Raw genomic sequence first — 15,075 nt, forward strand, 5'->3', positions numbered from 1 at the left:
AGAGCTTCCATAGGAGGTTTGGCCAGCGTTGCAATTCAACTTCTCCTTTTGGCCAATCCTGCTTCTCTCTGAAGATTTTGACTCATAATGTACATCCTTCTTCTCAGTCCCTGAATCAGCATCTGCTGCTGGAGGATCCAACCTGGGACCAGACTCCTTTGTATGGGAAGCTTCTGAGAAGAATAATTTGGGGAACCATAACACTCCACGTGGAAAATAACCAGAAGAGCTTTATGGCACCCACAGAACTGCTGAAGAAAGGTGCTGAGGGAAAATCAGTGGGTGTGGGCTCCCTGTCAAAGTATGAATAACTGAGCTACAGAATCAGGTTAGAAATGCCCCTGAGACATTGACCATGGCTTATTCAAATTAAAGAAAGCTATATGGTTTTTAAAACTCAAAAAGCCTGCTCAGTGCTGGCAAAAACAAACAAACAAAAAAATCTTCCTCTGAAGTTACATTGGGGTATTTTAAAACAAAACCCAAAAAAGTGCTTTACTGTGTCAGTGAAAAAGGATAGCAATTGACCTGTCAAAAAGAGCAGCGATCCCAGCACCCTGAGGCTCCCAGGCTGTTCCACACCCCTCAGCCACTAGACTGAGTCATCTCTGACCACAGATATGTATCTTTATAAGAGGATATAACTGGAAGGTTCTGCTTTGACTGGTTGTGGGCTCAGAAACCCTGGCGGTTACTCAAACCGACTAGGATCTCAGGCTGGGAGCACACCTCTCAACCATGGACCTGTAGAACATGAACCATGGCTATTTTTAGCACTGAGTTGTCCCAACATTGCTGAACCATGAAACCTTGACTTTTGCAAGAGGTTTTCATCTGTGAGAAATAAAAATTGGAATATATTTATTGCAGGAGAGGGTGGGCCATAGAAAAGATTTAAAAGTTATTTGAAACTGAATGAAGAGTTTACACATGCCGGTGTGCAAAGAACTGTATTTTATGGGTCATTATAACTTGTGTACTTATGGAAATTCATTTTTCAAACATTGTATTTATTTTTCTCTATTCTGGTTTTACATGTAGGCATTTATTCCTTACAGGTGATTCCAGCTTTTACAATGCAAAACCACTTCCAGAAATTGTATCTCAAGTGAATCTTCATAAAAATAAGCATAAGCATTTGCATTTGTCAGTTAGGAAATGTTTAATGTCAGTGAGATATTCAATAAACGAGCAAGTAAAATTGAGAAGAAATAAACACAAATGTTTATTAGGCAGTGTCAAACAAGCAAAACAGGAAAAAGTAGAGATTTCTAAAGGCTAGTCCTTATACTCAGCTTCAAAGAAAATCTGGTAAATAAACATTAATCCAGATCCAAATGTTCAAATGTCCTAGGCAATCTGCAGTCAGCACAGTCGTGGTTACACCATAAACCTAGCATTGTGGAGCTCAAGGTCCAATCTGGATGATTTTTTTGCACATGCTTCACCTTAGAGTTTCACAGACACTCAAAGGCAGCCTATTGAGACCTGTGTTCCCCAGCCCAAGGCAATGAGAGCGAGAAACCAGTTAGAAAGAAAAGATGCCTGAAGAAGATGGACTGCCATCATAGGACCTAGATCCCACTAGAAAAGGAACAAACAGAAGAACAAAGAAAGAGACAAAGAAACCTTCTGCTGGGGACAGAGGGAAACAGGCAGTCATCCTAAACAGCCTCTGTGGACACCGGAGAGGAAGGTCTCATTGAAACACTGAGACCACCAAGTACAAGAGCCTCTGAAATGAGGAGCCAGTCAGAAATTTCCTATCGGAGAGTCTGAAATTCATGGTTCTGTCTCATGAAATTGGGTCCCTGCTATATACACTCATGCACTGCATAACAATGATATGGTCAATGGTTAGATACCCGATAGTGATTTCATAAGATTATAATGGAGCTGAAAAATTTGTATCACCTATTAGCTGTCATAATATCTGTCACAGCACAGCACAGTATTCATCTGTTTGTAGTGATGCTGATGTGAACAAACTTACTACACTGCCAGCTGTACAGAAATCTAGCACAGACAATTATGTGCAGAACGTACCATTTGATTAGGATAAAGGACTATGCTATTGGTTTATGTATTTACTATATTATACTTTTAATCATTGTTTTAGAGTGTATACCTATTTATAAAGAAAAAGTTAGCTATAAAAGAGCTGCAGGCATTTCCGTCAGGAGATATTCCAGAAGAAGGCATTGTTATCATAGAAGATGGCCGTTCCATGCTGTCATTGCCCCTGAAGACCTTCCCAGGGGACAAGATGTGGAGGTGGAAGACGGTGATATTGATGACCATGACCCTGTGTAGGCCTAGTGTATGTGTCTGTGTGTTCTTTTTTGACAAAAAAATTTAAAGAAATTTAACAGAAAAGAAGCTTATAGAATAAGGATATAAAGAAATAAAATATTTTGTACAGCTGTATAATGTGTTTGTGTTTTAAGCTAAGTGTTATCACAAATGAGTCAATGTTTTTAAAAAGTTTTAAAGTTTATGAAATTAAAAAGTTACAGTAAGGTAAAGGTAACTTATTCTTGAAGAAAGAAAATTTTTATCTAAATCTATGTAGTCTAAGTGTACAGTGTTCGTAAAATCTGCAGTAGTGTACAACAATGTCACATTCACTCACCACTCACCCACTGACTCACCCAGAGCAACCTCCACTCTGCAAGCTCCATTCATAGCAAATGCCCTATATAAGTCTACCATTTTTATCTTTTTTACCATATTTACCATGCTTTTTCTGTTTAGATTTTTTTTGACAAATCAAAAAGATAACATATTTTCATTTTCCTCAGGAAGTTTATATATATATATATATATATATATAATTGCATATATATATAGATGTATCATTGCATTTTATGTTCTGTGGTACAAGTAAAGAACATGCAGGATTGTGGCATAGGTACATACATGGCAATGTGGTTTGCTGCGTCCATCCCCATCACCTGTATCTGGAATTTTTCCCCATGTTATCCCTCCCCAACTCCCTACCCCCTCCATCCCCCCCAGTCCCCCCACCCACAGGCCTCAGTGTGAGATCCTCCCTTCCCTGTTACACAAATACCACTGTGTTACAATTGCCTACAGTATTCAGTACAGTAACATGCTGTATAGGTTGTAGCCTGGAAGCAATAGGCCATACTATACAGCTTAGGTGTGTGGAAGGCTATACCACCTAGGTCTGAGTGAATATTCTCTGTGATGTTTACACAATGGCAAGATCACCCAATAATGCATTTTTCAGACTGTATCCCTTTTATTAAGTGACACATATAAAGATATATATGCAGACGTATATATGTGTATCTATGTCTTCCTACATATGTATATTTATGTGAGTATATGAATATATGTGTGTAGACACACATTCATAGTCATATATACTTACCTACATAAGCACATACATATGCACATAAACATACATGCATACAGCAACACAGACGTTGAAATGTTTGTTTTTTTTTTTTTTTTTTTTTGCTGCTATAACATAATAGCACAGACTGGGTAACTTATAAAGAACAGAGAAGTTTATTTGGCTCACAGTTCTGGAGACTGAAGTCCAAAATGAAGGGGCCTTATCTCGTGAGGGTGAAGGTCTCCACATGGAGATAGAGGATGAGAGCACTATAAACAGAGAGAGAAAGGGGATAAAACTCATCTTTTTTATCAGAAACTCACTCTTGAAATAATGGCATTAATCCATTCATGAGAGCAGAGCCCTTATGATCTAATAACCTCTTAAAAGTTCCACCTCCCAACACTGTTACATGGTCGTTAAATTTCAACGTGAATTTTAGAGGGGACATTCAAACCATAGCACCTTGGAACTCAGCTACATAAAGAGCTTTTTAAGAAATAAGCCCAAAAGTCATAGACTTATCAATGACTATTCCTCTAATCATATTCTCAACAAAGAACAATTTTGTTAAGAGTTACAGACTCTTCCTTGTGGCCTTATGTTTGTTACCTGAAATCTTCCTAAGTTTTCCAAGATATCTAAGCATGCTTGATATTCTTTGGGTAAATGACAAAACAAGCAGAGACTGGCCTATCATTATGTATTTTTACTTTTCTATATTCTGTTCTCGGTGGTAAAAGTAGAAAAGGATTTAGGAGATGCCATGTTAACATTTGCATTAATTCACACTTTCTTTGGAAGTTTAATCCTATCAGTCAGGAAATGCAAAATTTAAGGTTCTTCCATTTATGTAAATTTTCATGCTTTTAATTGGCTGCATTTTTAATCACTAGGGAGCATCTATTATTTTATTGTCCCATTTTTACAAGATAGCAAGTTAAATTTCATTTGTAGCACTTAATTCTCAAATTACTCATCAGTTTTGAGCTCAAACTAACTACATTTCCATTGCTCAATGCAGAATACTGTTTAAAAGAGTGTACATTTTGCACATCCAAAATGACATGCATGCACAATGACTTTACAATTCACATTGCTAAATGAAGTCACAGAGCAATAAGCGGATTGGTAAGCCAAAAACCTAAAGTTTTTATAAATGCATGAAGGTAGCTCCCCATATCCACATCCCTGGCTTCTCCAACTCCCACCATCTCCTTCTCCTTTGGGCACCTCAATGATCATTATCACTTCAACCAGGGAATAAGCAAGTGGAAAAGAAAAGCATGAAATTCAAATCAGCTTGTTGCTTTTTAGTAGACTCTTCAAAAGGTTTGTGGGAGAAAAAGTCAAAATAAATGGCTAAAATGAAGTTTGGAGAATATGTTAGATTTCATTTATTTATGCTCTCTGCATTTGCCCAGCCCATTAGCACTAATAATTGAAAGTTCGTTTTGTTTATCACAGCGCACTAACCAAAAGCTATTGTTTTAAGTCAAGACCACGAAAACAAAGTAAGATTTTTGTTTTTGCTGCAAGAGGGATTATTATAAAAGTAAACTAAATGACTTCAAGGAAGAAAAAAGAACTAGTTACTAAAAGAAGTTAAAGAATCGTCCTCTCTGAAGATTTTTAGAAATCCAGTAAACAATTCCTTCAATGGGGACATGCTTGGACACAGAGAAATCAATCTGTAATTTCTTAAGGTCCTACACTTTATAGTTTTACATTAATTCACTTTTTAAATGGGCAATCTGTTAATTATTTTAAAAACAAGGGACAATTTGGTATGGCTTAATTAATGATAAACAACCCAGAAGTCCCCAGTCCTTCTCAAACCATGATTACAAAATTTAGCTGCATTCCTGTTAAAATTCAATGTATAATGACCCAAATCTCCACATTTCTAGAATAGTAATAGTGTCCCCTTCTTCATTCATATGCACAAATTATGCAAGATCCCAGGTTTTAAAATTCCGGTTTGTGAGTCAAACATCCTGTGTAGAGCTCCACAGCTTTACCTTCCAAAGAAGTTGACCTGCTGATCATGGCTCTCATGATTTACTTCATCAGTAACTACTGAAACCTGAATATCCTACAAAAATGACCGTGTCCCCAGAACTATGCCCCCTGTTTGCACGGCTACTAAGGAAGTGTTCTGTTGATGAACCTAGAGTTTAGCAGTTTCTTGAGATATAAAGAGAAACACCCCTCACCCACAAGGACAAACTAAATCAAAAAAGAACTGCTTGGGCCCCAAGCATTAATTGTTTTTGTAGCTCCTATTTGGCTCATTGAATCTATACCCACGGTATTTTTAGACAGAGAATTGTTATTCTTACCCCAGAAAAACTATGCTCCAAATCAAGTTGCATAAGAAAATTTGGGCTATGCATATTGAGGTAGGAATATTTAGCTTCAGTTCTCATCTGCTTCTCTCCAGGTACCACATGCAGCTTGACCACATGGTAAACCATAAACCTGAATAGCAAGCTCTGCATTTCCTGAGGGAAATCATAGTGGCTCAACTCAAAATTCCTCACTAAACAAACATTTATTAGATACCTATTGCTAGTATACATTGCATGTGAACATAGGAAGACACCTGCTGTGCCCGGCTAGAGGAAATAGAAGACACTGTGTGAACATCTCAGAGACACCTGATCCAGTCTTGGGGGATCAAGAAGCTTTCCTGGAGGGAGTGACATCAAAATTGCGACCTGCAAGAAGATCAGGAGGCTGTCAGGTAGAAAAAGGTAAATTAGTATATTTCAGGAAAAGAAAATAATTTTACAAAGGACTACACACACAGGAGGACATGTGCTCATGAAACTTCACATGATTCAGCACAGCTGGGGCAGAATAGCAGTGAGACACCACTAGAGCTAGTTGTCAAGCATCTTGAATGCCATGCCAAAGAACTGGAGCTTTATCTTAAGGGCCAGAGATAGTTGTTAATTGCTTTTAAGCACAGGAGTGATAGGATCAAGTTTGTGCTTCAGAAAGATAATTCTGAAATTTTGTTGTAGAAGACTGAGGTTGGAGCCCCTTGGTAGCAGCACAACATACTGTCAGTTTATAAAAAATAATACAATTTCCTGAAAGAGGTAGAATTTGATCTGGGCCTTGGAGTTGGAGAAAGGCCATTTAGGACTAGGAACAGCATGGATAAGGTTAAGGAGACAGAAAAATGCAAGGACAAATTGTGTAATGAGTGGAAAGTTGACTGGGCCAAAGTGTGGGCCTTGAGAAAGAATTTGGTATGCAGTGATGCTATGAGAATAATTGGAAACAAAATCAGAGATCTCAAATTGCCCACTGACTAATTTTATTCTGATAGCAATGTAGACTTTTTAAAGTGTCTTGATGTGATCCAGTTCTAGAAAGATGATTTAAGGAGTGAAGAAATGTTATTTTGTACTCTGTACTGAGACATGAGCTTTTCAATGGAAGAGATCATCTCATTCCTATCTGAATTTTCAGGACCTTGTCATACATTCAGTAGGTGATCAATAAATACTTACTGTTTATCCAGAAGATGGTTGGATGGATGGGTGAGTGGATGTATGAATGGATAGAAGGATGAATGAACAGATGAATCATTGCACCCCCAGGATAAGTGAGCTTTGGGTGAAATAATTTATCTGAGCAAACAAAAACCTAGGAAACCTATAAAATAGGCAATGGGACCCTCACCACACCTGCAGAAGCTAACAGAGAAAAATATCTTCTTTATCCTCTCTAATGAGGTCTGCATCTTGGTTCTCTACAACTCTTTTAAGTGTCTCTCCCAAAAATATTCTGTGTGAACTATCCATTGAGACATTGTTTCCTTCAAGACTTTCTTCAAAATCTTGAACTTTAATAGGTATGAGTTCCCACTTTCCCTGAGGAATAAGGCAAAGGGCTTCCCTTCCTGAGATCATATACTACACCTTGGGTACAGAAATGAAAATACATTACATTTTACAGGGCAACCATGTATTCTTTTCCCCAGAAATGAACATCACTTCTCACACCTAAAATAAAACTCTTAGAACCAGCTCCTTAATTAAAAAGCATAAGTTGTTTCCTTGATTAATTGCACAGTACAGAAAAAAAGACTATGTAGGAGGTAATAATTTATGGTAGCAATTTGAGGTGGTTTTGTCTTAAACTTTCCATGGTTTCATATTGCAGATTTTGGAAAACATAGTACTTTGTCAAAAAGGGAAGGGGTGGAGGAAGTAAAATAAATATTTAAGCCCAGGGAGATCATTCCAACAAATGTTCATTCTTAGATCATCTGTTCTTCATTTCATGATATATGTTATAAACAACAGCCTCACTCCAGTTTTTGCATTGCTGAATACTTTAAAATTCAACAAATATGTTAGTGAACATATATAATGTATTGTTGTAGTTTGCATTCACAGATAACACTACTAATGGAGTTGTTTGCCTTGTATATGGGTAAGGTTAAAAATCTGAGAGACATGAACAGTCTTTCCACATGGGCAGATGCATGGGAGGACTGTCTTATTTTTATAGTTCTAGAGACCATTTTAGAACAAGTCATTTCTTATGACTCTGTCTTTGCTCAATGGGTTACCAATGTCTTTGCTCTAAAAGAGCTACGTGAATTTACTCACTGCCAAGTGGGTCTTTTGGCTGCTGCTATACCCAGAATATCTTAACAGTATAGCAAGGCTGTAAATTGTATTTCAGGATAATAAGTTAACATTTCTTCTTCTGGAACCTACAGTCATCTCCTATTTCAGATTTCCACAAAGCTACTAGTTTTTCTATCTTTTGGTATGGGAAGAACATAGCATTAGGGCGGGATTAGGCGGGATTAGCAACTACAAGTCCATGGTTAAGTTTTACAATTTACAGAAAGGTAAACAAGTAAACCAGAAATGCAAACACACAAAATTGTAAGTTTATCTAAAAGCCAAATTTATTCCATTTAAGTTACTGAACTTCTTTTCATTGTGTTAATATCATGACCTCTACCCTCTTGACAATTTTTAAGTGTACAATATAGTCTTGTTAATTATAGGCACAATTTTGTACAGCAAACTTACTCATTCTTCATAGCTGAAACTTTAAGCATGCTGAATAGCTACTCCCCACTTCTCCCCATCTCCCTTCTCTTACAACCACCATTCTACTCTCTGTTTCTATGTGTTCAAATTTTTTAGATTCCACATCTAAAACGAGATCATGTAGTATTTGTCTTTGTGTGCCTGGCTTATTTCACTTGGCATAATTTTCTCCAGGTCCCTTCATGTTGTCACAAATGACAGGACTTCCTTTTTTGTATGTTTGAATAATATTCTATTGTATGTATATATCACATTTTCTTTATCAATGGATACTTAGGTTGTATGCACATCTTTGCCATTGTAAATAATACTGCAATGAACATAGGAGAATAAATGTATCTTCAAGATCCTGTTTTCCGTTCCTTTGATAAATAACCAGACATGGGATTGCTGAAACATGCGATAGTTCTATTTTTAATTTTTTGAGGAGCCTCCATACTGTTTTCCATAGCAGTGGCAAAACTTTATACTCCTACCAACAATGTACAAGGTTCTAATTTCTCCACATCCTCACCAACACTTGTTTTGTTTTGTGTTATACTAGCTACTCTAATGAAGTGAAGTGATACTTCGTTTTGGTTATGATTTGCATTTCCTTGGTATCTAATGATGTTGAGCAACTTTTCATACACCTAGTAGTCATTTGTATGTCTTCTTTGAAAAAATACCTATTCAATTCTTTTGCTCATTTTGTAATTGTGTTATTTGTTTTCTTGCTATTACCTTATAGGAATTACTTACATGTTTTGGATATTAACCTCTTATCAGATATATGCTTTATCATTATTTTCTCCCATTCTATGGATTGCCTTTTCATTCTGTTGATAGTTTTCTTTGCTGTGCAGAAGCTTTTTAGTTTGATATACTCTATTTGTCTACTTTGTTTTCATTGCCAATGCTTTTTGTGTCATATGCAATGCATCATTTCTAAGAATAATGTCATAATGTTTTTCCCCTATTTTTTCTTCTAAGGGCTTTACAGTTTGAAGTCTTATATTTATGTCTTTAATCCACTTTTAGGTGATTTTTGTGAATGATGTAGGATAAGCATCCAATTTCATTTATCTGCATGTGCATATCTAGTTTACCTAAGATCATTTATTAAAGAGACTCTCCTTTGTCCATTATGTATTTTTGGTTAATTTGTCAAAGATCAGTTGACTAACTCAAAAGATTATTTCTAGGCTTTCTGTTTTTTTCTATTAGTCAATATGTTTGTTTTTACACCAGCAACTACAATTAACTACTGTAGTTTTGTACTGTATTTTGGAATAAAGGAGTGTGATGCTGTGATGCTATCAGTTTTTGTCTTTTTCTCAAAAATCTTTTAGCTTTTTGGGGTCCTTTGTGGTTCCATGGAAGTTTTAGAATTGTTTTTCTATTTTTGTGAAAAAAAAATTACATTAGGATTTTAATAGGGATTGCAGGGAATCTGTAGATCACTTTCAGTAGTATGAACATTTTAACAATATTAAGTCTTCCAATCCATGGACACAATATGTCTTTCCATTTATTTGTATCTTCTTCCTTTCCTCAGTGTTTTGTAGTTTTCAGTATAGAAATCTTTCACATCCTTAGTTAAGTTTATTCCTAAATATTTTGTTCTTTTCAATGCTATTGTAAATGAGATTTTTTTCCCTTAATTTTCTTTTTGAGTAGTTTGTTGTTAATGTATATAAACACAGCTGATTTTTATATGATGATTTTGTATCCTGCAATGTTACCGAATTGGTTTATTCATTCTAATAGTTTTTTTTTTGTGAAGTCTTTAGGGCTTTCTATATATAAGATTATGTCATCTGCAAACTGGGATAATTTTACTTCTTCTTCATCCAGTTTGGATATCTATTTCTTTTTCTTGCCTAATTGCTCTGACTAAGACCTCCAGTACTGGTATGGTTTGAATATGATTTGTCCCCACCAAAACTCATGTTGAGGCTTACTTCCCAATGTGGTGGTGTTGGGAGGTGGTAATTTTAAGAAATGATTGGATTATTAAGAAAAATTAATGCCTTTCTTGCAGGAGTAAGTTCTCACTCTCACAGGACTGGATTTGTTACCATGAGATAGGGTTGTTATAAAGCAAGGATGCTTCTCATGTTTGGTCTCTTTGCATGAGCACACTTCCCCTTCCACTTTCTACTATGAGTTGAGGAAGTATAAGTTACCTCACTAGATGCAGCTGACCAGTCTTGAACTTCCCAGCTTTCTGAACCATGAGCCAAATAAAATTTTTTAAATAAATTACGCAGTCTCAGGTATTCTGTTACAGCATCAGAAAATGGACCAAGAAAAGTACTATGTTGAACAGTGGTAGTGAGACTAGACTCTTGTCTGTTCCTGATATTAGAGGAAAAGCTTTCAGTTTGTCACCACTGAGTATGATGTTAGCTGTGAAATTCTTACTTATGGCCTTTATTATGTTGAGATAATTTCCTTCTATTCTTAGTTGGATAACAGTTTTTATTATAAAAATGTATTTAATTTAAATTTATTTTATTATAAAAATATATTTAATTATTAATGTATTTAATAACAGTTTTTATTATAAAATCTATTGAATCATTTCAATAGATGCACAAAAAGTATTTGACAAAATTTAATTTGTCAAGTGTTTTTTCTGCATCTATTGAGATGATCATGTGATTTTAATTCATTCTGTTAGTGTGGTTTGTCACATTAATTTATTTTTATACATTGAGCCATCCTTGCATTCCAGGAATAAATCCCACATGGTCATGGTGTACAATCCTTTTAACATGCTGTTGAATTCTGTTTGCTGGCTTTTATAGGGATTTTACATCTATGTTCATCAGGAATATTGGCCTATCATTTTCTTCTTTTATATTGTCTTTATTTGGCTTTGGCATCAGAGTATTTATGGCATCTTAGAATGAGTTTGGAAGTATTTCCTACTATTCAATTTATTTTTTCTTCTCATTAAATTTGTTAACGGGTCTCAAAACTCTGTGTCAAATTTTTGGTCAAGTTGTTTCTGTTAAAAAGTACTGATTTTAAAAACTAATAACTTAAAACTGCCACTCACAAAAAAGAAAATCAAAGTGGTTCACAAAACATTCTCCTTTCCTTTTGAAGGCTTTACAATGCATTGTTATCATCAACCAGTCTTTTACTACTAAAGTTAAATTGCCAATTGAAACAAACAGTTCTGAGACCATTCTTCCACCACTGATTAAGACCAGGGTGGTAGATATTAGGGATAACATTCATTTAGCCTTCTGAGGCTTCTGAGCAGACTTCATGACCTTGCCACCTTCCTGCAGTCTTCTTATCCACTACTTTGATGACATCATGGCAACTGTCTGTCTCATATCACGAACAACAAAGTGACTCAGGGGTGGATAGTTTGAGAAGCTCTCGACACACATGGGCTTGCAGAAATCATATCAACAATGGCAGCATCACCAGACTTCAAGAAGTTAGGGGCACCTTCCAGCTTTTTACCAGAACACCAGTCAATCTTTGCCTTCAGCTCAGCAAACATGCTTGCAATGTGATCTGTGTGGCAATCTAGCACAAGAGCATAGCCAGTGCTGATTTGGCCTGAATGATTCAGGATAATCACCTGAGCAGTAAAGACAGCTGCTTCCAGTGGTGGGTCATTTTTGCTCTTACCAGCAACATTGCCATGACCAACATCCTTGACAGACACATTCCTTGACATTGAAGCCCATATTGTCCCCAGGAAGAGCATTACTCAACTTCATGGTGCATTCAACAGATTTTACTTCAGGTGTAATGTTGACTGGAGCAAAGGTGACCACCATACCAGGTTTGAGAATACCTGTCTCCACTCAGCCAACAAGAACAGTCCAATGCCACCAATTTTGTAGATATCCTGGAGAGGCAAGCACAAGGGCTTATCAATTGGATGAGTTGGTGGTAGGATATAGTCCAGAGCCTCAAGCAGTGAGGTTCCACTGGCATTGCCATCCTTATGGGTGACTTTCCACCCCCTGAACCAAGGAATGATAGCACTTGGCTCCAGCATGTTGTCACCATTCCAACGAAAAATTGGCACAAATGCTACTATGCTTATGAGGTGTAAAATTGTTAATTTGAGATCTTCCTTCATTTTTGATGAAGTCACTTTTTACAGTAAACTGCCCTTTTATTACTGCTTTTGCTATATTCCATAGATCATAATATGCTTTGTTTTCATTTTCATTTATCTCAAGATATTTTCTGATTTAACTTTTGATTTTTTATTTAACCCATTGGTTGTTCAGGTATGTGCTGTTTAATTTCCACATATTTGTGAATTTTCCAGTTTTTCTTTGCCATTGACTTCTAGTTTAATTTCATCGTAGTCAGAGGAGATACATGGTATGATTTTAGCCTTCTTAAAATTGTTAAGACTTTTCTTGTGACCTAACATGTGATCTATCCTGAAGAATGTTTTATGTGCACTTGAGAATAATATATATCCTGCTGCTATTGGGTGGAATGTTTTGTATATATTTGTTGGGTCCATTTGGCCTATATTATTGTCCACTGTTTCCTCATTTATTTTCTGTCTAGATGTTCTAGACATTATTAAAAATGGGTACTGAAATCTCCTAGTATTATTGAATTGCTATTTCATCCCTCTGTTTAATCAATGTTTGCTATATATTTATATATGCTTATATATATAAATATATAGCATTTATTAGCATATATAATATATAGCACTTATATATTTACATATGCTTATATATAAGCATATGTAAATATATAGCAAATATTGATTAAACAGAGGGAAGAAAAAGCAATTCAATAAAAGTATGAGATTATGAACATATAGTGGGTATTGAAATCTCCTACTATTATTTATAGATCTATAGAGATATATATATATGTCTAGATATCTGTATATATATGCTCTGATGTTTGGAGTATATTGATTTATAATTGTTATAGTTTTCTTGGTAATTAATCCTTTTATAATTGCATAATGTCTGTCATTGTCTCTTGTGACATTTTTTACTTAAATTCTATTTTGTTGGATATGTATAGCTACTCATATATTGCTCTTTCTTGGTTACCATTTGCATGAAATAGCTTACCATACCATCTCTTCACTTTCAGCCTATGAGTATCTTTAAATTTACAGTGAATCTCTTTTAGACAGCATGTTCTTGGATTTTTATAATCCATTCAGCTACTTTGTATTTTGATTGAGAAATTTAATCCACTTACATTTAAAGTAATTATTGATAGGGAAGGATGTACTGTTGCCATTTTGTTAATTTTTTTTTCTGTCTTGTAGCTCTTTTATCTAGATTCCTCACTTGCTTTGTTTTTTTGGGTTTTCTTGATTTTTAAAATTGATATCCTTTGATTCCTTTCTTTTTAAATTTATCTATCTCCTATAGGTATATTGTTGCAGTTACCACCGTTTATATAAATCATCTTATAGTTATAACGGTCTAAGCCAATTACAACTTCACTTCAATAGCATACAGAGACTCTACACTTTTCCTTCTCACACATCCTTACTTTATGTTATTGGTGCTACAATTTATATCTTTTTATAATATGTATTAACATATTTTTGTAGTTATAGTTTTTTAAAAATACATTTGTCTTTTCACTTTTAAACTAGAGTTTAAAATGGCCTATCTGCCAATATTAGAATATTATAGTTTTCTGTATTTCCATATATTTACCTTTACCAGTAGGTTTTATACTTTCATAAGCTTTTGTGTGGCTGTTCAGCAACCTTTCATTTCAACCTGAAAAACTCCCTTGAGTATTTCTTGTAAGGAATGCCTAGTGGTGAACTCCCTCAGCTTTTGTTTTTCTGGAAAAGTCTTTATCTCTTCTTCATTCTTGAAAAACAGTTTTACTGGAAATGCTATTATTGATTGACTTTTTATTATTGTTATTATTTTTTTACTTAATTTCAGCACATTGATCCCACTCACTTCTGGACTGTAAGATGTTTGCTGCAAAATCCATTAATACTATTAATAAGATTTTCTTGTACTTGAGAAGTCCCTTTCCCCTTGCTGTTTTTAAAATTTATTCCTTGTCTTTGACATTTGACAATTTGCTTATAATGTGTCTCCATGTTGACTCCTTTGGATTCATTTTATTCAGGATTCACTGGGCTTTTCAAATCTGCTTGCCCACTTCCTTCCCCAGATTTGGGACATTTTCAGCCATTGTTTTTGAATAAGTTTTCTGCTCTCTTGTCTCTCTGTCTGTCTGTCTGTCTGTCTGTCTGTCTGTCTGTCTGTCTGTCTGTCTCTCTCTCTCTCTCTCTCTCTCTCTCGATGTGATTGGTCTGCTTAATGTTGTTCTGTAAGTCCCTTACATTTTCTTCACTCTTAATATTCTCCTCTGAGTGGATAATTTTCAATGTCCTTTTTCAAGTTTGTTAATTTTTTCTTCTGCTTTACCTAGTTGACTGTTGAACTGCTCCATGGAATTTTGGTATTCAGTTATTATATCCTTTAGCTCTAAAATTTCTGTTTAGCACTTTTTAATATTTTGTATTTTTTTGGTGGAATTCTAACTTTGGTCATGCATTGTTCTCCTGACTACATTAGCATATATATATATATGCTCTTTCTCGGGTTAAGGATGCTTTTTGTACTCTCAGCTGTTATCATAAAT

General features: G+C 35.3%; 1 pseudogene; it reads right to left on the bottom strand.

Annotated features, from left to right (window-relative positions):
- Nucleotides 1-11,784: 11,784 nt before the first annotated feature.
- LOC105729351 (elongation factor 1-alpha 1-like) lies at nucleotides 11,785-12,547 on the bottom strand (annotated as a pseudogene).
- Between the last annotated feature and the right edge of the window lie 2,528 nt (nucleotides 12,548-15,075).

The sequence above is a fragment of the Aotus nancymaae genome, unplaced genomic scaffold (genome assembly GCF_030222135.1).
Source record: "Aotus nancymaae isolate 86718 unplaced genomic scaffold, 86718_ANA_hifiasm-v0.15.2.pri h1tg000033l, whole genome shotgun sequence".
Classification (NCBI taxonomy): Eukaryota; Metazoa; Chordata; class Mammalia; order Primates; family Aotidae; genus Aotus; species Aotus nancymaae.